This window comes from Lissotriton helveticus, chromosome 1_1 (genome assembly GCF_964261635.1).
Source record: "Lissotriton helveticus chromosome 1_1, aLisHel1.1, whole genome shotgun sequence".
Lineage (NCBI taxonomy): Eukaryota > Metazoa > Chordata > Amphibia > Caudata > Salamandridae > Lissotriton > Lissotriton helveticus.
The window spans coordinates 1,328,913,200-1,328,934,807 of NC_136057.1; positions in this window are offsets into that span (position 1 = coordinate 1,328,913,200).

Genomic DNA, 21,608 nt, shown 5'->3' on the forward strand with positions numbered 1-21,608 from the left:
AAATAAGCGCTCCCAAGCGCTAAGAGCAAAGCAAAGGCTCCAGCAGGGTCTGGAGGCAGGCAGGGGGGCAAGGCAGGGCCAGAGCCAGCACACTGGGTCTCCAGGCAGGGAGACAAGCCAAGTGGCGGTCCTCCTGGCCCCAGCAGCAGCAACAGCCCCCTCTGGCAAGGATCCACAAGTAGAAACATTTCTGTGGGGACACAGCCCCATTTTTATACAGCGAATTCCTTTGTTAGGAGGTGCAGGGTGGGGGGAAACCAGTTGCAGCTGGCTTGGGAGTACCCTTGATGGCCCAACCACCCCTTTCATTCACTGGGGAGGCTTGGGTCATTAGACAAACCACAGGGGGGCGGAGCCAGCATTGTGTGGGGAAAAACCCAGCCCATCCAGGACACAGATCTACTCCTCCCACACATCACTCATGCTGATCTCACCCTCACCACCGGGCAGACCCATCCAGACTTCCTGGAGCCTGGCATGCCAGCCAGCTCCAGCCAATCACGCTCCACTATCCTCACTGCACACATACATCAATGTCCAGAAGTAGCACTTCCCTTCTAGACACATACAAGCCGCACATACCATTGCGCAGCATTCATTCTCACGAGTTCATACATACTAAACTCGAGCCTGCACTCCCCACACATCAGGAACTACCAGGGCACACGCATTCCCCATGCATTCCTATGGGAGGGCAGGCCAGCCATACTACACGCACGCACTTTCACTCTGGGACACAGGGGAAAAGTGCGCCAAGACCCAAAAATCACTACACAGGGTCACAAATAAAGGCAAAAAGATTAGGGGTGAACCTGCCCTAAGGCCCAAGTCTAACAGTTAAGGAAGCTTATTGGGCGTGGGTCCAAGGGGAGGGGGCACTCAGTTCCAGTCAGGGCATTCTGTCAGAGCAGTTCCTAGATCACAAACCTATCTGAAAATTGGAACCCTTCCTCGATTTTATTCAATCCCAAAGACAAAGGTCACTCTACTCTGTGGAGGAGTGTGGCTCACTGATTAGAGCGGCAGACCCTGATGCAGAGGTCTGGCCCGGGACCAGGGTTCAATTCCCGACGCGGCAGGGTCCTGTGCCCAAAATGTCCACGGACTTGATAATTCTCGCCTCGGTGCCGATTCTAATCATGGGGTCCCACGCTGCAACTCTGGGCAATAGTTGCTTAATCCCACTACGGCGTCCCACCCGCTGCGGGATGCCTGGCTTTCACCCTGGGGATACCCAGTAGGGGTTATCTCACTGGGAAAAGCCAGGACGGGTTCCCAAGGCAAGCGCCTTGATGCCTTTGGGTGATACGTGCGCTATATAAGTCGCAATACATACATACATACCTGAGGCTGAGGTTTAGAACTCTTTCTCTTAACGAATTTATAGCAGGGTGGAAACAGCATACGGTGAAATCCACTTCGTGCCCTGGTTGTGCAGCTCCCTCAGAATCTATTCCCCACTTTCTCTTCGCCTGTCCTGCGTACAGATATGCGAGAAGAAAATGTCTGAAACCGGTTTGCACCAATTTGGGAGCTGGGAATTACAGGGAGGTGCTGCACATCTTAAAAACGGACACATCCTCCCTCAGTGTAAAATGTGGGGTAGCTAAATATTTGGGTTGTGCGTGGTTCACCAGAAGCAAGCTGCTGAGGGACAACAATAACGCTACCAATTAATAAGAGTTAGGCTCCCTTTGTGGCCACTGCTGTCCCTATTGATTATAAACTTGCCTGCTTTTTATTGTTTGTATATACTATTTATGCATTTTGGTACTCTTAAGATATGTTTTTTACCTTTATTGGTTTTATGGAAATTTGGTACTGATTTTTAAAATTGGCTTTGTTTTTAAAGTGATGGAATTGGATTGTACATACTTTTATGATATTTTATATCGAATAAAGTCATACAACAGCAATGCATATGTCTTCCAGATGTAACTTTGCACATCCCCAGTCGGTGAAACCCATGCAGGTGATATCTATGGGTTCTCTCACTACAGCACATGCATGTGGATTACATAGCGTATAGATAGGAGAGGAGACATGTGAGTGGTGTTGCTGATGAGTATGACCATACATTGAATGCATGTACATCCTTGACTGAGATGACTGTGTAAGTGGGCCCAATCATGCACAAGGAGGTAGTGGTTTTCAGGCCGTGGGTTGTCAGACACAGGTCTGCACAGTACTATTGTAGGTATGCTGCATACCAGTTTCACAGAAGTAGCAGGGCGTAGCTTTAAGCCAAGGATATCAATGGCACGTTCCCCAAACACCTAGCAAAGATGGCCCTATGTATCTCATTGGCATGTTTTGCCACTGCAATGGTGTTGCCAAGCTGTCTCCTTGGAGTCATTCCCCTTGTAGACTCGGGGGCAAATGTACAAGCCCCTCTCGCCAAATTGGTGACATTACTCCGCATGCATTTACCCTGCATACTTTTGCTCTGCAGTTATTTCTGCGCAATATATTTTACAACGCAGGCCTCTACAACGCTATTTGTTAAAACGCATTCACCATTATAACACAATTACCAATATGACCCCAGGGGGCTATTACTTTGGGGAAGGCACTGTCACAGTTTGGGTTGTAAAGCCCTGCATTGTAAAATTGTCAGCGGAGTAAGAATTGCGGATCAAAGACATGCAGATTTATAAAATTTGAGTAAACTACGTTTCCCCCTCTTGCCAGCACTGTGTCACCTATTGTGAAATTGTGGTGGAGAGAGGACCTTGTACATGTCACCCTCAGTCAGGGTATGCCACAGCACCATCATTTGACACTGAGAGTCTCATTTGGTTGTGACACATGTCAGTCTCCCCATCATGTTGTTACTGCTCCTGGATTCAACATTTCATTGTCCAGGTCACTTTCTAACTTCACAATGTTACGTTACAGTGTAGGCTCCCATGTTTCACTCACCTTGTGTTTCTTAGTTAAATGGAGAACATTGGCATAGTCATAAGGACTCACATTTTGCCATTGCTCTTATTTGACAGAGGAGCCCCATGCCTTTCAGGTGAGGAAGGACCGGTACCTCCATATCTGCAAGGTCTCAAAGGGATTTCACAACATGGCACAGAGGACTAAGAAGACCGGGCAGCTGGGAGTTGGAAGTCGGTGCCCGAGGCAATGACCCACGGTAGGCAGAGTGTCACACAGGTCATCCCTGGCCCCTCTAGCGACAGGCGTGGCTAGCGGCGTGGACAAACACATCCCCTTTAACACCACACACACAAGGGACAATGCCACCTGCACCAGCAGATCAGGTGGCGCCGTTCACTGCGCGGGACCACCACACAGTCATGGACAATAATGTTTTTCTGACAGAAATTCATCGGGGAAATGGCAGAGCATACCAGGCGCCGGCAGCCCTGGGTCTTCCATATTGACCGGACATTTTGAGCTCATTCCCCCTCTTCTCCCCCAATGTTATTTCTTGTTCTTATTTTGTGTTAGATACGTATTTTAAGTGTTAGGTAGTGTAGTTGTATGGTTGGTATAGTTAATATTAGAATTTAAGCTAGTTTTAGCCATTTATTCTTCTATAGTATTTGGGGATAAGTTTCCTTTACCTTTGGGTGAGGGGTTGACGTCTTTGTTATTATATAAAAAATAAAATCCCCAAAAATATATATTTGTGTAGGATAACTGTGTAGTTAGTATATGTATAGCTTAGATGTCTTTGTCCAGACGCATGATGTGCTTTAAGGGTGGGAGGGGGGTTGTTGTCTAATATATGTTGTTGCGTGTTTATGAATAGTTATGGTAGATAGTTTAGGTTATCATTCACTTTTTTCCAGTTAGTTTAGATTAGGTTAGTTGTAGTAGTGATTAGTGTGGGTAGTTTAGTTTGTACGTTCATAATAAATGGTTACTACCTTAGAATTCTGGTTGCACTTATGTCAGGGGTGATTTGGTAGGGTGTTGCTTTTTACCTTGCATGCAACTTATTCTATCAGAGGACAATCATTTGAATGTGTATGTGTGGTCATGACATGTTACTTAGCTGGACGGATAGTGTCATGATACTTTAGTTATGAGCACAGAAAACTTGCATGGGTAACATGGTGGCAAGTAGGAGTTACGGCCTAGTCTAGGGACACTCTTTTGTGAAGTTTGACATCTTAAGTGTGACTCACGGAGTTGGTCAGCACATTGTTGTCCATTTACAACACAACGTAGGGACATGGGCTTGAGCACATATTGACAGTGCAACTCTTATCCATCATGAAGATGGATATATGCGCCAGGTTCCACAGATTCCGTCCACCCCCTGCATGCCACATGAGCCTGGCGCAGAGTCCATCTACCATGCACAGACATTGGCACACTTGCTGCATAGTGCAAGCGTGTCAGCATCATTTGAATTGGATGTTCCTGTGCATGGGGGCTCAACCTCCTGCCCATGTAGAATGTTGTGATTTTGCGAATCAAATGTGCACGGCATATGGCAGAACAATGGGCCCGATTCACAAAAGTGATCTGAGACAAAAGTAATTTAGGAGTAGTAAAATTAGGAATCCTAACGTTACTACTCCTAAATTCCTTTTGTTAATACCGAAAGCCAGAAAGTTAGGATTTTGTCTCAGATTACTTTTGTGAATCAGGCCTATAGTTCTGCTGCACACAGGAGGGGAAATGTAGCATTGCTCCCTGTAGTGCCAGTGTCATAGCCACTTCTCCCAGCTGCTAATTTTGGCATTGGCTCAAAGGGATGCCACCCTTGAAATGGTGGTACAGCATCTGACTACATACTTATTGCAGTGCACTACACATCCCTAGACACATTGCCCTATCCGCTCACACTGGTCACAGCATGAGAGGGTTCCTTATTGATATTTATTTATTTATTTATTTTTAAAATTTATAAAGCGCAGCATATGCCCTTGGGCGTCTTGGCGCTAAGACTCACAGGAACCTCAAAATGCTCAATTTGCCATTTTAATCATGAAAATAGTAAAGGTGGCAGGAAACCTATTGGTCAAACAGCCATGTCTTCAACAGTTTTCTAAATTGTAACAATGTGGGGGTAGATCTAATTTCCAGTGGAAGCGTGTTCCAAAGTCTGGCTGCAGCATTGGTGAAACATCTGTCTCCCCAAGTAACTGTCTTTGTTCTTGGTACAATAAGATGGAATGCTTTTGTAGACCTTAATTGTCAAGTGGGGTGATAAAACATGAGCTTCTGCTTAAGGAACTCCGGCCCTAGCTGATGGATGGCTTTAAAGGTGAGGCACAGTGTTTTAAATGTTATCCTGTTTTTCACCGTCAACCAATGATAACTCCTGATTACCTGTTTAATCAGTTTATATTTGGGGGTCCCAGACAGCAGCCTTGCTGCCATGGGCGTCCGCAGAAATTTTTCCAGGGGGGGGCAAAATGTTAACTTCATCACCATCCTCCGACATGATGTGTGCCAGGTGGGGCACAAGAAACACTGGGGCGCAGGTGGAGCCATAAGGGGGCAGCAAGCAGGCCGCATATGATCTCATACACCATAGGGTTGTTGTGCCACAGCCATCTCTTTCTTTTGTGGGACCCCAAAATCCATACCTGCCTCGGTCCCTAAAATTACCCCCTAGCACCCCAAAACCCATACCCACCCTGAACCCTAAAATTACCCCACCCCCCCTAAACTCATACCCTCCCTGAATCCTAAAATTATGCCCCTGGCACCCCAAAACCCATACCCACCCTGAACCCTAAAATTACCCCCTAACACCCCAAAACCCATACCCACCCTGAACCTTAAAATTACCCCCCCTGGTACCCCAAACCCATACCCACCCTGAACCCTAAAATTATTCCCCTGGCACCCCTATCCCTAACCCACCGTGAACCTTCAAATTATTCCCTGGCACCTTAAAACCCACACCCACCCTGAACCCTCAATTTACCCCCTGGCACCACAAAAGCTGAACACTCCATTCTGATTGTGTATCGCGCCGTCTCCCTGCTCAGGAAGGATCTGCTGGTCTGGATCGGCTCGCCCTGGTCCGGTTATGCTCGCCCTTCTCTGGAGCTGTTCTGCCTGCCCTGTCCCTCTTCCGGACACACCGAGCCTGCCTCCGTGCACACTGCCTGGACCTACTCTGTCTGGCCTGGTTCTTTCTCCTTTGGGCCTGCTGTCTTCACTGGCGGAGTTAGAACACAGGTCTCACTTCTCTGAAGCTGCTCTCCCTCACCCAGACCCCAACTCCCCCTCCACTTGCTCTCTCATCTTCCTTCCTCCCTCCTTCTAGGTCTCTCTTTCCCCACTGCTTCTCTCTCTCTTTCTCTCCCCCCTCTTTGTTCACTCTCACCCCCACCGTATATGTCTCCCCGACCCCACCAAGTCTTCCTCTGTCCTCCCTCTCTCTTCCTCCTCCTCATGTCGGTGATAGGGAGCCCGGGGCCCTCTCTGAAAATGGTAGCTGGAGGTGACGTTAAGTGTGAAAGCACCAAGGTGTGAACCAGGAGAAGAGGCGGGGCAGGGGGTGGGCGGTAGGTAGAGGGTCAAAGGGGACACTGGCTCTCAGAGAGGTGAGACGGGCGGGGAGCAGCCTGAGGACAAAAACAACACCAGAGCAAGAGGCAGGCGCTACTCTTTTATTCAAATGTGACTATTCTTTCTGCTTGGTAATATACTTAACAGCAACTGTTCTAGGCAGTCAATCACTATAATCCAATAATTATTTGAAAAGACTTTGCCTCAATCTTGTTATTGTGTCAGAGCGCGCTATGAAGTCTGAGGTCTTATGGCGCTTCTGACTAAATTATGAGATGGAGGGGGGCAGAGGGTACTCAGAAGGATCTAGAAAAGAGCAGAGTCCCAAGGTGTTGTCTAGATGTGACATGCAATGAGATGCACAGGAGTTCACCTAGAAGAGAGTGCCAAAGGGACGGTGCAGGAAAATGAAGCCTGAGTCTTGTCCTACTGAGCCCTGAAATGCAGAGGAGCTTCAGACTAGAACAGAGAGTGCGAGCTGGAGAGGAACCGTGGCTGGAGCACCATGTGTAATGCATAGTGGCATGGGCGTCCGCAGGGGGCAGGGCCGACTTTAGCGCTGGTGGTACCCAGTGCAACAATGTTAGTTGGCGCCCCCAATGACCACCTCCACCACGGATTCTCTCACTAGCACCCTTTAACAGTGACCAATTATCCATAACCACTCTCTCTCAGATGCATTGAATTCGTTATGTAGCGCTCCTCATACCATTAAAGTATGTCAGAGCACTTTGCATCACACACACATTACACAGACAATCAATCATACTTGCGTAAATCAGTGTATAGGAAATGTTACATAAGCCAAAGGACAAAGGGGCATATTATTAAGGCCTAGCGATATTTTTATCGCCGCTTTTGCATCCGTTTTCAGCCAAAATGCGACGATAAAAATATCACTTTATTTACAAGAGCACGCTAACGCGTGTTCAATGGGATTAGCGCTGGTTTCAACATCGCATCGCCTTGCATCGCTAATGAGATGCAAGGGAGGCGAGTCCCGTGAAACAACATGGGATATCATCACTAACCCTGATTCTCTCTATTTTCAAGTGTACCGCTAACACACATAGCGATATTATAATCCGCGCAAACCCGGGTTTTTCGCCGGTTTATAACGCCTGCTATTTTCCTTACTAAGCCATATCTATAATGGGATATGGATTGTTATGCTGAGTCCACGTCTCCCATTATAGATTAGGTTTTCCCTAACCCGGTTCTCTATTGCTGGAATTCCGGCAATTTCGACTCTTTCCGATGTTTTTGCCTGGATTTCTATCGCCTGGGCGATGCGCCTTGCTGATAGTGCGCTCACCAGGCGATAGAATAAGGTGATATGCGGCGTTAATTTTTTGCACGCTAGCCACGGCCGGCGATAAATATCGCTGGCCGTTGATGATATGCCCCTAAAAGTGTAGGAGTCACATGTCATCCATGCTTGTAGGCAGTATAGTTTAGGAGTACTTAGTGTGGAGAAGCACAAACTCAGAGTCGAAAAAGAAACAGCATAGTTGGGAGTTTTCTTTAATAATAAGAATCCATTTCTACCCAAATTAACCTTTTTTGCAACATTAATCAATGTTCTATACTTAGCAGAGTGTATGCACTTCTATGATGAAAGTTAATACCTCACTATTCTATAATAGGACTTTAAGTTATAAATTGCAAGTCAAAAACCTCAACTACACAAAACTCTGATCTCTAGCCAAGAAGAACATTAATCACAGGAGTTATCTTTACACTTTTGTGGGGCCCCGTAATTGCAGGAGGAAAGGAACGCAGGTGCTTTTAAAATCATAATTAAGATATGTAAAGACGGCGCTCCCAGGAAGCCAGCACCCGGTGGGTCAGCCGGCCCTGGCAGGCGGGCAATGAGGGGTGCTCCAGGTGGGGGCAAGCGCCCCTCCTTGCCCCCCCCCTGCGGACGCCCATGCTTGCTGCCGCATTCTGGACCAGTTGTAACTTAGCAACCACCCGAGCTTGAGCATTCAAAAATAAACCGTTACAGTAGTCCAAGGCGGATAGTACCAGTGAGCTCACCACCGTTTTCCCTCCATTGTCTGAGAGGAATGGAATTATTTTTCTTAGTAGTTTGAGTTTGAAAAATGCAGTGGAGGCTACTTGATTGGCATGGTTAGCGAAGTTTAATCTCTCGTCGAAGATAACTCCAAGATTTTGCACCTTCTGCACCGGAGACGGCAGCGCCCCGAGCAACGGAGGCCACCAGATTGATGACCAGATGGGAAGAAGTTTACCAAAAATGATCACCTCTGTTTTCTCGGAGTTCAGCCTTAAACAGTTGCAGGCCATCCACTCCTTAATTGCCAACATGCCTTCCTGAAACCGGGCTGCCACCTCATCTCCATCATTATTGATGGCTAGCACCAGCTGCGTATCATCGGCATAGGTAGTGAGGCTCATCCGGTAGATCTTAATAACCCTAGCTAAGTCCGACACATAAATGTTAAAAAGTGTCGGACTTAGGGATGAGCCTTGCGGCACTCCACATGGTAGAGCCAGGTCCACCGATCTAAATGGCCCCAGAGTTACTGCCTGCGTTCTTCCTGCCAAGAAGGAGGCAAGCAGAGCTCTGGCCATGGAATGGATACCCAGCTCTCCGACACGGTCAATCAAGATCGAATGATTGACCGTGTCGAAGGCCGCTGATAGATCTAGCATAATCAACACTGCCGTGCCACCCTGGTCTCTAATGGCCCTGATATCATCAGCGGCTTTGATGAACGCAGTCTCTGTTCCATGCATTTTCCGAAAGCCAAACTGTGACTCATCAAGCAGATCATTCTGTTCAATGTACTCAGAAAGCTGCATATTCATTACTTTCTCCACCACTTTGGCTAAGAAAGGTAAACTAGCAATAGGCCTGTAGTTTTTTAGTAACTCTTTATCCAAGCCTGGCTTCTTCAAAAGAGGTTTTAATAGCGTTTTCTTTAACCTGTCCGGGAAAACCCCAGATATGAACATCGCATTACAGATTTGTATTGTAAAGTCACTTATTAAGTCGATTATGGGGGAAAAATCTTGGGAGGACAAGGGTCAAGAGTAGAACCAGATTTGATTAACTTAATAATACCTATAATTTGATCCTCCTTTGCCTCTTTAAATTGGGTGAATGAGCACTTGGTTTGTTTGTTAGATAGAATAGGTGCCAAATTGGTTGATTTATTAATCGTAGAAAACTCGGTGTAGATGTCATTCACTTTTGAGAAGAAAAAATTTGCCAAGGCATTGCAAAAAGTCTGAGAGGATGGGGGAGCCAGATCGGGTAGTTTTCCAGTTAATGACTTCACCACCTCATACAGTTGTCTGCTGGAGTTTTTGGCGCTTTCAATTTGCTCCTCATAAAAATTCTTTTTGGCCTCAAAAATCATTTTTTTGTACATGGCCAATGACTGTTTATATATAGTTTTATATTCCCTATCATAGGCTTTACGCCATATTCTCTCATGATTCCTGCAAATCTATTTTTGCTTTCTCAATGATTCCGTAAACCAAGGTGCTGAGGGCGTCTTCCTATTTTTAGAGATAGTTTTTAATGGAACAGATATCTCTACCGCCGAACTTAACCAGTCTGAGAATTGCTGCACGGCTACGTTAGACTCTCCGGAAATGGTCGGCCAGGTGTCAATTAAAGATGTTCTTAAAATCACTGTGTCAATATCCTTCCAGACTCTAAAAGGTTCCTGCGTTGGGGGATTCTGGTTGGGTTTGTTGGCCTGGCTAATACTAATGCTACTCATGATAGCAAAATGATCGGACCAGGTAAGGGGCAATATTTCCTTTACTGTTATCTCATTTATATTTGTGAAAATGCCGTCCAGTATGTGACCAGCCTCATGTGTAGGTGCTGTCACCAACTGGGTTAAGCCTAAGGTGGCAAAATCCGCAATAAGAGATAAAGTTTCGGTATCATTAGAATTATCCAAATGGAAATTTAGATCCCCCATTACCATAAAGGTATCTTCAATTGATAAGGCATTGTTGGGCCACAGGAAGGGGCTGACTAAGGACTTGCACTTTGGGATAAGTCCCTATTGCCAACCCCACTTCACTGAAGAAGACATTGTGGTTCCAATAATGGCTGGTAGACATACGCCATAACGATTCTTCATCTATGTGAATATGGTGTGCTCCATCTTGGAATGTGAAATGCAATGAGCCCTATCACAACAAGCTTTGTCCACCCCATAGAGTGTGAGTAGATCTACAAAGTCTCACTTTCCAGATCGACTCACACTCTATGGGGCGGACAAAGCTTGTGGTATGCGACTGACTTGGACATATTTGCACACATGCCTTTTTCCATCATGTACGTAGGGCTAAATTGGAATCTTGCTAGAATGTTGTATTTGAGCAATGAGGGCACGGCTAGTTCACACATACCCGGTCATCTCACTGCCTATCTGGGACACAGTTAAATATGGACATTTCTCATATGTCCCTTGGTGTACGTTTTGATGGATTCACTGGGCCAACATTTTTACAGACTTCTATACTTAAATGGTCATAGACAACACACACCTGTGTAACTTAATTTTTTTTTAATGCGCATTGTCTCTGTTGGCGACTAGGCCAGTACTTGGCTCTAACAAGCCCCACATTCCAGAAATGCCCAGTGGATGGCCTGACAGAGTACTTCAGGGGTGACATGTCCAGAGGAAGAGGTTGAGTTCAGTCAGCAGGCTGATTGCGGTGTCATAGGGAAAATCATGGCAGTCCATACTGAGGTCCAAGGTGAGTATCGAAGAGTGAATCTGGGGACAGTGGAAGCTGATGTTCTGGGGCACGATGCTAAGCACTGATCCAAGGCAAAACAGTCTATTTGGCACGGATGGATGCTACCTCTTTCTTTTTCGCAATAATGCAGATTCATCCACATATTCTTCCTCTGAGGTTTCATATGCCTCACATGTGTGTGGTGGTAGATTGGCTACAGCATTGTGAGGCACGGACACATCAGGGTGCAGAGATGTGGATGTAGAGGCAGCAGCAGCATTTATCTCTGCCAAACCTTGATGCAGCAACGCAGTAATGATCTGCTGCAGGACATGGAAAATTCCAGCTACGTCTCGTTGGTGTGCAGCCGTGGCAGCCATTTGTTTCCCTTGCATCTGTTCCATGTTCTCCTTTATCACTCGCATGCGGGCCAATTCATGGTCGACATCGCTGGAGCCACTCTGACTTGACAGTTGTTCTTGTCTCTAAGTCATGACTCCAGCGATGTCAGCCATGGAATGTCAGAGAGCATGAAGTGGACTATGGGTGTCTGTGATGATCTGTAGGTGGTCCCGAATGGCACGCGGATACCCACGTACAGCATTGAGTTTGGCCACCAGGCTGTCAAACCCCACCCGCACCTGATCAGCCATCTCCTGTTGGACCTCTACGGCACGGGGTTGAAATGCCAGAAGTGGGTCCTCAAGGTCCTGGGAGACAGCTGTGGTGTTAGGTGCTTGCTGGGGGGTGGATTGTGCAAGGGGTGGAGTTTCAACGATGCAGCTGGATGGCCCTGCTTCCGGAGATGGTGTGCTAAATGGGTCTAGCAGCTATTGGAGGGTGTCCTGGTCGATGGTGGCGAATTCCTCATCTACATCAGTGAAGAGTGGGACAGGCTGCTGTATAGGAGGTGACGTTTCTCCCTCTGCAGTTAAATGTGTTTCAAGTATAATCATGCATTGGATGAGTTTACAAGCAGCCTGCATGACAATGTCCATTCTGACTGTTTAGGGGGAGATGCCTATTAGATGCTGGATAGTGATTATTTGTACAACACCACGGATCTGCCGTTGTAGTTGTAAATTATCATCTCCCAGTTTACAGCTTTGCCAAATGCGAATGGCCAATTTCTATACACAAGCGGTACTAGTTGTGTCCTCTGTTATGTAGTGAAAGTGATGCAGTTTGTACCATATTGTTGTCAATGTTGATTAGCTCAGATGTATGTGTCTGTGCACTGCATTGTGGGATAGTCACCCCTGCAGCTTTGGTTTTACTGTCCCTTATCCCTTTCAGCCAGTGAGCCTTTCACTTATGTGCATTTACAATCATGAGATGTTGCAAGCTGGAGTAAAAATGGGTCTTGGTCAGAGTTGGGACACTTGTGCATTGTTTGTCAGCAGATGTCTTCTGTACATCAGGGGTTGTATGTACACGAGGAGTGTGACCTGCTCCTTAAAGGATGAACAACACACTCAGCAACTTCAGTGACCATGGCCTGCACCATGTTAAAATGTTTAGGGTGAAATCATGCAATTCATCATGCACTATCACTTGCCTTGTCAGTGTGGCTCACATCGTCACCTTTGCTGGGTAGTGCACATATGCATTGGTTTGGTGCGAGAATGGTTATGTGTGAGGAGGGACCCCTTTAGGCAGATTGGCAATGATGGGCTAATTGCTGTTTCTGTGTTTGCTGCACAACGCAGTACACATGTACATCCAGGTAGCTTTGGCTCGTGGGATTTCTCTTGTGTGCATGTAGTCAGTCATGTTTTTCCTTGCATGCATTACTTACTGCCCTCCTGTTGACTTACCCGTTGTGAGTATGGTGCAGCATGGATTTCTATTGTTGTTTAGCAGTCTGAACAGACAGTGACAACACCCATTACCCTCAGCGTTGGCCCCACGTGTGGTGTGTAAGTGGGCCTAGAGTTGATGGGTGTGGATTTCCAAAGGGGTATTAGTGGTGCTCAGGCCCTATCCCCCCCCTCCCATCAGATGCAAATGGCAGGCTGATGTGTGTTTGTGTACTTGTCACACAGATGGTCACATGGTTGATACATGCTGTCCTGGTTCCGATTATTGAATGACGGGGTTTGCGTGTGGATGATAACAAACATGACTTCATATTTGGTCACTAACACAGTAGACTTATCAAACAGACAGGTTTACATGCTCATCTTGGTGTAATGGGCAACTCACACCAGGACTGATGTGGAATGCTGTGTTCTGTATGGCACATCTGTACACTTGTGGGTGGAGGAGTGCATTTTGACGTAAGGGGTGATGGTGCCATTTAGCTACTTGTCATTATTTGGTGCTACTTTGCTATTCTTGCTTGTTGTCATACGTAGGATGTCATACTTCTTTACAGGGTCATTGTAGTTTTGTGAGTATGGCACACAGACAAGTCCTGTGGTACACATTTGGGTGACACATTCCTGAAATGCATAGTCCATGCACTGTAGTGTTGTAGGCATATCACCCCTGCTCATAGTATGACATCACATTTGGACTCACGTCTGCTGAATGTGTGCATTTTGGGGTATGCCCCTTTTAGACAGATGGCTACATGACCTCTTTGTTGTGACAAAGCATGTGTTTATGATATGCAGACTCACTAGATGCTTTCTCACTTGGTGTACACAGGACTGCATCTCATGAACAAGCAAGGGGGCACATTGACTGGAGATGTGGCAGGGTGTCAAAATGGCCCCCTTGCCTCAACACCACGCATATACAATTCGTCTGCACAAGGCCACATCTCTCTGATGCCAAAATGAGGATGCACTGTGAATGTGACTGATCGTGTGCATAGGTATGCATGCCACCATCAATCTCAGCACACATCCATCATTGTGCCCATGTGTCTGAGTTAGGTGCAAGATTGTGTATGTACAGTAAGGTCCCCCTTGATGCACATGCACATTCTTGCACATGACTCAATCACACGGGCACATGGATATGTGTAGTGTTGAGGCAAGGGGGCCATTTTGATACCCGCATCTCCAGTTAATGTGCCCCTTTGCTATTTCATGCTCCCTTATTTTGTGGTCTGATGTGAATCTTGGACTATGTTTGGGTTACTTTCTGTGCACATTTTCAAGTCTGTGAGCCCACCAAAATGTGTCTTGCAATGTACTGGTTTATCCAGGAAATGATCTGCAGTCATTGTGGGTGTGCACTGAGAGATATTTAATTTGGCATGAGTGCCATTGGGCCCATCCACCACATCCCCCCAGTCCCTGGTTGTTAATTAACCTGTTGCTGAAGTGTCTGGTCCTATTCAGCAGTATCCTGTCCCGGAACATTAACCACCGTCTCGTCGCTGAAGACAGCGGACACCTGTTTCTCCAACGCATCCATCTCCTCCTGTGGCGCTGGACTCCCACCTCCAGTCTGCATTGCTGCTTTAAGATTGGCACCATGTTATGCCTTGGCCTTGTGCTTAGCATCATGCCAGCGCTTCTTGCGGTCATCGACTGACCTCCTCACCTCTCCGACAGCATTCACCTTGGCTGCGATGGACTGCCATGTTGCATTTTTTGTTCACAATGACACTGTGGAGCTGACAAAAAGCTGTTGTTGTTCTGTCACCTCCGCAATCACAACCTGGTTTTCCTGCTGACTGAACCGGGTCTTCCTCTTCCTCTTCTATTTCCACTTCCCCTGGGTCTCTGCCTGGTCCTCCTGGGTTGTTGTTTGCTTCGGTACTGGGTCCAGCTTCCTCCATGGTTCTTCTATTTTTTTGGGGTGTTTGGGCTACAAAGCAGGTGTTTTATAGTGTTTTTTCTGGCCTAACATCAAAAAAGTGGCTCGCTAGTTGGCCTATCGCCACTTTTTCCATGTTTGCGTCAGGATTTTTATCGCCGTGCCACTGTTCTTAACGTGGGAAAGTTCACCTGGTAAGAGAAACGATCACCATTTAGCGGCGTGTTGTAAATACGCCGCTAACACGGTGATAGTTTTCCGCGGTACAAGGCGATAGAAAAAAACTGCCGCTAACTAGCGTTACCAATAGATATCGCCAATTCTTGTACATATACCCCTTTGTTCCATCCAGTTCATTTTGGTGTCCCTCGAGACTCTGCTTTCAGACCTGCCCATTTCATCTTGTACCTAGCACCACTTTCACTTCTGATCAGGAGACATGGATTAGTCTCATATTGCTATGCATATGATGACCAGTTGAACTTCTCTTTTGATTCAGGTCCTAATTCATATATAATCTGTGAAAGCCCTAGACACTTTCAATCAGATATGAATTCTAGGATAGGGCATAAACAGCTAAAAATAAATCCTAATACAAATTAGACCATCTATCTAGGTGCTGCAGCTCATAATATCAAGTTCTGGTCATCTACCTGCATGAATGAACATCCCAGCTCTTTCACCCATGCCCGCAACTTAGGCATCATTTTTGATTATCATCTTTGGGCCCGATTCACAAAGGTAACTTACGAGCAGTAAATACGGAGTATGGAGTGACTGAACTCACCCTGTGAAGTGCACCATGCAAAGATTCTACCCAAGTGCGGAGATCCCAACCTAGAGCGAAGACTCTGCCTTTAGTGAAGAGACTCTGCACTCGAAACTTTACTACTCATAAGTCTGAATATTAGGAACTACCTAGAGTCGTTCAGAATCCTAAAATCTGACAACTCATTGTATTTGGCGTCAGTAAATGTTTGTTGGCAGCTAGTCACATAAGAAATAAGAACGGGCTAACATTTTAAGAGTTCTAAAAGAAATGTTAAAACTTTAAAAAAAAGTTTACATTTGTTTTGCACGTCTTTTACAGTTTTTATTTAGATTGAATTATCTAATTAATTTAGCGGCACTGGAGCTCAAGTTGGTACTGCAGGGGCTAATGGAATAGCTATCTTTGTAGTGTATTGGCAACCGTTTTTAATGAAATCATGTTATAAGTGTCAAGACCAAAAGTAGAAAACCCAAATTGTACAAACATCTTGCTTTTAAGTTTCCTGCTATTGAAAGATTTGTTTTTAAATGTCTGTACTAGATGGGTCAATATTGCAATGTGTATAAAGATCTGTTTGTGATACTTTGATGATTCTTTTGAATCGAATAAAGATTTTTGATTTAATCATAAGTTACATTTGTGAATCAAGCCCTTTGATTCCATCATCGAATCTCAAAGCTTTCATTCTCTTGCTTCCTACTCTTTTGTTTTAAGGAAAATCAATCCTAATCTCCGAATGTCTTGCAGTAATTCTTTAGTTTCAGCGTTTATCTCATCCACAATGGACTATTCCAATGCATTCTATCTGGGCCTTACTCTCTATCTGAGTAATCAGCTTCAGCAGATCCACAATGCAGCTGTTCAGCTAAATCTGAATCTTCCTTGAACTGAACATATAATCCAACATCCTCATGTTCTTCATTGGGTCCCATACGCAACCGCATTCTTACAAAATGCTTTGCATTTGCCATAAGGCAATTACCCAAAGTGGTCACAATTCATCCAAAAGGGTCTTATCAGATATCAACTGTCTCACTCTTTATGCTTCATAGATACCAATCGTATGATCATTTCACTGATCAAAGTAAATATCTACATGGTGATAGATTGTTACTGTCCTTCTTTCCAAATTATGGAATTATTTGCCACTATCGATCAGAACAATTGGCTTTCTCATTGTTTTTAGAAAAGCTACTAAAACCTGGCTATTTCCTTCCACTGTTTCATGTGTTGTTTGTGATTTCCTGGTGCCTGAATATTGTACTCGTCTCTAAGGATGGCCGTCTGACTTCTAAAAAATGCTAGCAAACCCTGGGGCAAAGAATGCAGTTGTCCTACCAGTTTCACAGCATTTCATTGCAGGAGAGCCTGCTGCCAAGGGGAGACATCACAGGAACTCAGCAAACATTTATGCAGATAGTCAGATCTAAGCACAGGCCCTAGGAACAACAAACATCATATCTGCTCTTTTAGCTGATTTCATTTTGTCAGATTCATAGAAATGAATGCTCACCACAATACAACTTAAGTGAGCAAAAAACACACACTTTTGAAGGTACAGTCACATGTCACTAATAGAATAAAACTTGGCAGTCCTTTGATCTTGCTAACCCACATGTTTACACCAGACAAAGGAAGTAAGCAGAAAGTAGGTTTACAGAAGAAATGGAAACACAACACCCTAAAAATTAATGGAAGGGGATAAGGAAATGGGTTGTTCAATGGAGAAAAAATGTATGGTAAGAATATACATTATAGTTCCATGTATGTTCAATTTACTTGGTGGAATTCTACACCTGCTCCAATTGTCTATGCAGAAAAATGTACTCACTTGTATACTCAAGTAGGGCGACCAGATTTCTAAAGCTGAAAATATAGACATATTGTCACGATTCGTGGTTGCGTTGGGAACGCAGCGTGAACACTGCCGAGTCTTAAGCACAGTCGACAATGATCGGGAAAGTGTCTCGATACTACAATTCCCATGATCCTTAGCAGCCTTGATGTCGACGTCGAAGAAGACCGGAAAGCTTTATCCTGGCTTCCGTCTTCCTCCGCGTTGCCAATTATTCTGGAGGCAGAATTCTCAGCACGGGGAGGCGCTTCTTGATCCTTGGTCCCAGTCTGGTAAGGGTATGGTTACACCAATATTTGCTCTGCTGTAATTCCAGTTTGGAGACCATTCACAATTCTCTCAGAGTTAAAGAGAATCTTTTGTTATTCTACTTTGGGGCCATTTGCATATCCCGCTTACATTTTGGAACTATATACTTAAATAACTTTGCGGGTATTTTTCCTATCTGCTGATTCGTGTCCTTAAGGTGAATTTGACTACAACTGAGTTCCTTCCTGTTGGAAAGGCACATGTTGTAGTCTATTGAAGGTAGCAGGGACTTTGTTGTAAGTTTAACCTTAATCATTTCCTATCCTCGTTTGGCAGAGCATGGTCATATGCTCATGGGGGGAAAAGAAACAAAACCTTGACTTTTAATTACTCATTCATGAAACTTTATTGTTCCATCTTTCATTCAATTGGAGAAATGGTAGAGTGGTGAAGTGATGTGTGTTAAGATTAAAATAACACTGTATGATTTCCATGTGTGGTGTTAATCTGGTCTAACTCTATTGCTTGTATTTGCCTTACTAACAGGGACCTGTGGTTGAGATTTCCCTGATTCCCTCATACAGTCCCTGTGAAGCATTTTTAGGCATTTTATTGGGCAGGTAGAAACAGTATGGGATTCTGGAACAGTGGTTCGATAAAGTTGTTGGTGATCATGGAGGTGTAAACTTCGTTGTTGGATATAAAGATATATATATATATATCTTTGTTTTATTTTCGTTACAACATATACTTACTCAGTTGCATCTACTCCATGGGTCACATCCTTGTGCTGCAGTGAGAGAGAGAGTGTGTTTATGATGTGCTCCGCTGTAACATTATTTTCCTTTACAGGCAAATGTGTACATTGTTTTTATACTTAGTACTAGTGGCGTGATAGGTGGAGAGATAAATTGGAACACTTATGGAGTAATGTATTTATGTTGTGTTTCTCTTTTTCGTGTTTAGGTCTCCCTTCCTGCTGTCCCCATCCTTCCCTTCCCTCGCTTGATCGCTTTACTGATCTGTGCTATTATAGCAAACAGACTTGATACTATCAAGAGGTGGACATACTTGAGCATCGATCCGACCCCGAGCAGTAGATTGATCTGACAGAATAATTGTCCCACGGGTTGGTCTCCTCCTGATCAGATTCTTTGCCTCTTATTCTTACTTTAGAGGATATGTTGGGCGCTTTACGTGTGGTACAACATGAATTAGTTGCATCAAGAGCAGAGACGGCTGCGTTACAGGTTAAATTGGGACGCATGCAGAAAAACCTGTGTGATGCAGGGAGTAGCTCTCCATTGTATGCTCATCCCATTACAGTGGAAATGCCCATTCTGATGCCTTCAGCACCCTCCCGAAAGTTATAATGGAGATGCCCAAAAGATACAGGTGTTTATTACACAATTGCTTTTCACATGCAAGTCTAAAGTATTTGCGACCAATCAGGTGAAGGTGACTTTTCTTATTTCATATCTTGCAGGAGATGCAGCACAGTGGTCAGTGCCATTAGTGCAACGTGATGATCCCTTACTTTATGACTAGGAGGCGTTTAGAGCAAAGTTCGAGCATATATTCAATAGAAGAGATTAGTAGCAGAGACAAAGCGGCCAGAAGATAAACAGTATGCCTTATTTTATCAGGGTTTAAGAGATGACCTAAAGGAACTCATGGCAAAAGACCTCCCGGAGACTGCGGTTGATGGGAGAGTGCTATACTCAGGGCCCATAGGTTATTTGTCAAGAATGTTGGACATGCACTATGATATGGTTAATTAGGAAAGGATCGAGTTCTACACCTTTAAGGCCCCTCGGTATGGAATAATTCTTGGATTGCCATGGTTGGAAAAACATGATCCTAGCATACATTGGGCAAAAAGAACGATCATCATGGAGTCTGAGTATTGTGCAAAGACCAAGAATCTCCTAGTTTTCCCTCCAAAGCTTTGTCATTAAAACATTGGCTAGCCACAGTGGCGGAGAAGGATACAGGGCTGGTGGATCTGTGCAAGGAATACCAGGAAGTGTTCAATTAAATAAAGGCAGAAGAGTTGCCTTCTCATTGACTATTTGATTGTCAAATAGATTTAATCCCTGGAGCTGTGGTGCAGTGTAGAAGAATTGATGCACTAACAGAGAAAGAGAATGAACACTTAAGATGCTACCTGGAGAAATACCTGGCATTGGGTTTATTCGCCCATCTAAATTATCAGCTGCGTCGTCTTTATTCTTTATCCCCAAGGCAAATGGAGAGTTACACCCTTGTATTGACTTTCAAAGCATTGAATAATATCACGATTAAGAACAGATACCCCTTGCCTCTCATTGCGGTCCTTTTGGAGCAAGTCAAGAAGGCGGTGATCTTCACCAAGCTGGATTTGAAAGGGACGTATTATCTTGTACGTATGAGGGCTGGAGATGAATAGAAGACTGCATTTAAAACATACTACGGATTATATGAGTACATGGTTATTCCATTCGGCTTATGTAATGCCCCCGCAGCTTTTCAATTTTTCCTTAACGAAGTATTGAGGGAATTTACGGATCATTTTGTTGTTGTATACATAGACAATATATTCCTCCAAGACAGTACAACATGCACACCATGTTAAAACAATTCTGAGAGGTTTGAAAAAACATAACTTGTTTTGTAAATTAAGCAAGTGTGAATTTCATGCCACTACCGTGGAGTTTTTGGGTGTAATACTCACACTTGTAGGACTAGAGATGGCAGAAAGAAAAGTTGTGGCAGTAAAAGAATGGCCAGAACCCCAAAATATCAGGGATATTCAATCCTTCTTGGGGTTCACAAACTTCTATCGTCGATTTATACACCAGTTCTCCAACATGGTAGCCCCCATCACCAAGTTGTTAGGAAAGAAAACACCTTTCTTGTGGACCAAGGAGGCACAGTCAGCTTTCAACGAATTGAAGTTAGCGTTCTAACTGCACCGGTTTTAACTCATCCTGATCTGGAATGACCCTTCATATTGGAAGCGGATGCTTTTGAAATTGCTATAGGAGCGGTGCTACCTCACCGTCATGTATCTACCGGTCAGCTACACCCCATTGTGTTCATGTCACTGAAGCTAAAGGAGGCTGAAAGAAACTATATAATTGCCGAAAATGAGTTGTTGGTGATCAAGGCGGCCCACTCTGAATGGAGACATTTTCTGATGGGAGCAAGAAACCAGATTACTTATATTACTGATCATCGTAATCTTCAATTTATGAAGTCTGTCAGACATTTGACACCCCCGCAACTACGTATGATGCTTTTCTCTGAGGAATATGATTTCATAATTACCTTCATACGAGGAAAAGACAACAAAAAAGCAGAGGCTTTAACACAACAAGTATCCATAAAAGAAGAGGAAGAAAAACAAATACATTCTATCTTGGAATCCCACAAGGTTATTTGTGCGATTCAAACTGATACCTTCTTAAGAAAAGTGGCTTGAGGAATACAAACCTTTAGCTGGAGAAACAGGTTAAAGCACCATGCAGAATGGACGATTACAAAAGGGTTCATGTGAAAGGTAAACAGGTGTTGGTCCCCAGTAAGAAACCACAGAAACAAGTGATCCAATGGTGTCATGAGATCCCCAGTGCTGGACATAATGGAGCAGAGAAAACCATTGACAGAATTCTCAAACACTTCTGGTGGCCATCGATACGGCGAGAGATTGTAACTTGAATAAAGAGATGTAACATATGTATGCAAATGAAAACTAATCATACGAAACAACAAGGGTTGTTGCAGCCGTAACCCACCCCATAGATGCCTTGGGAA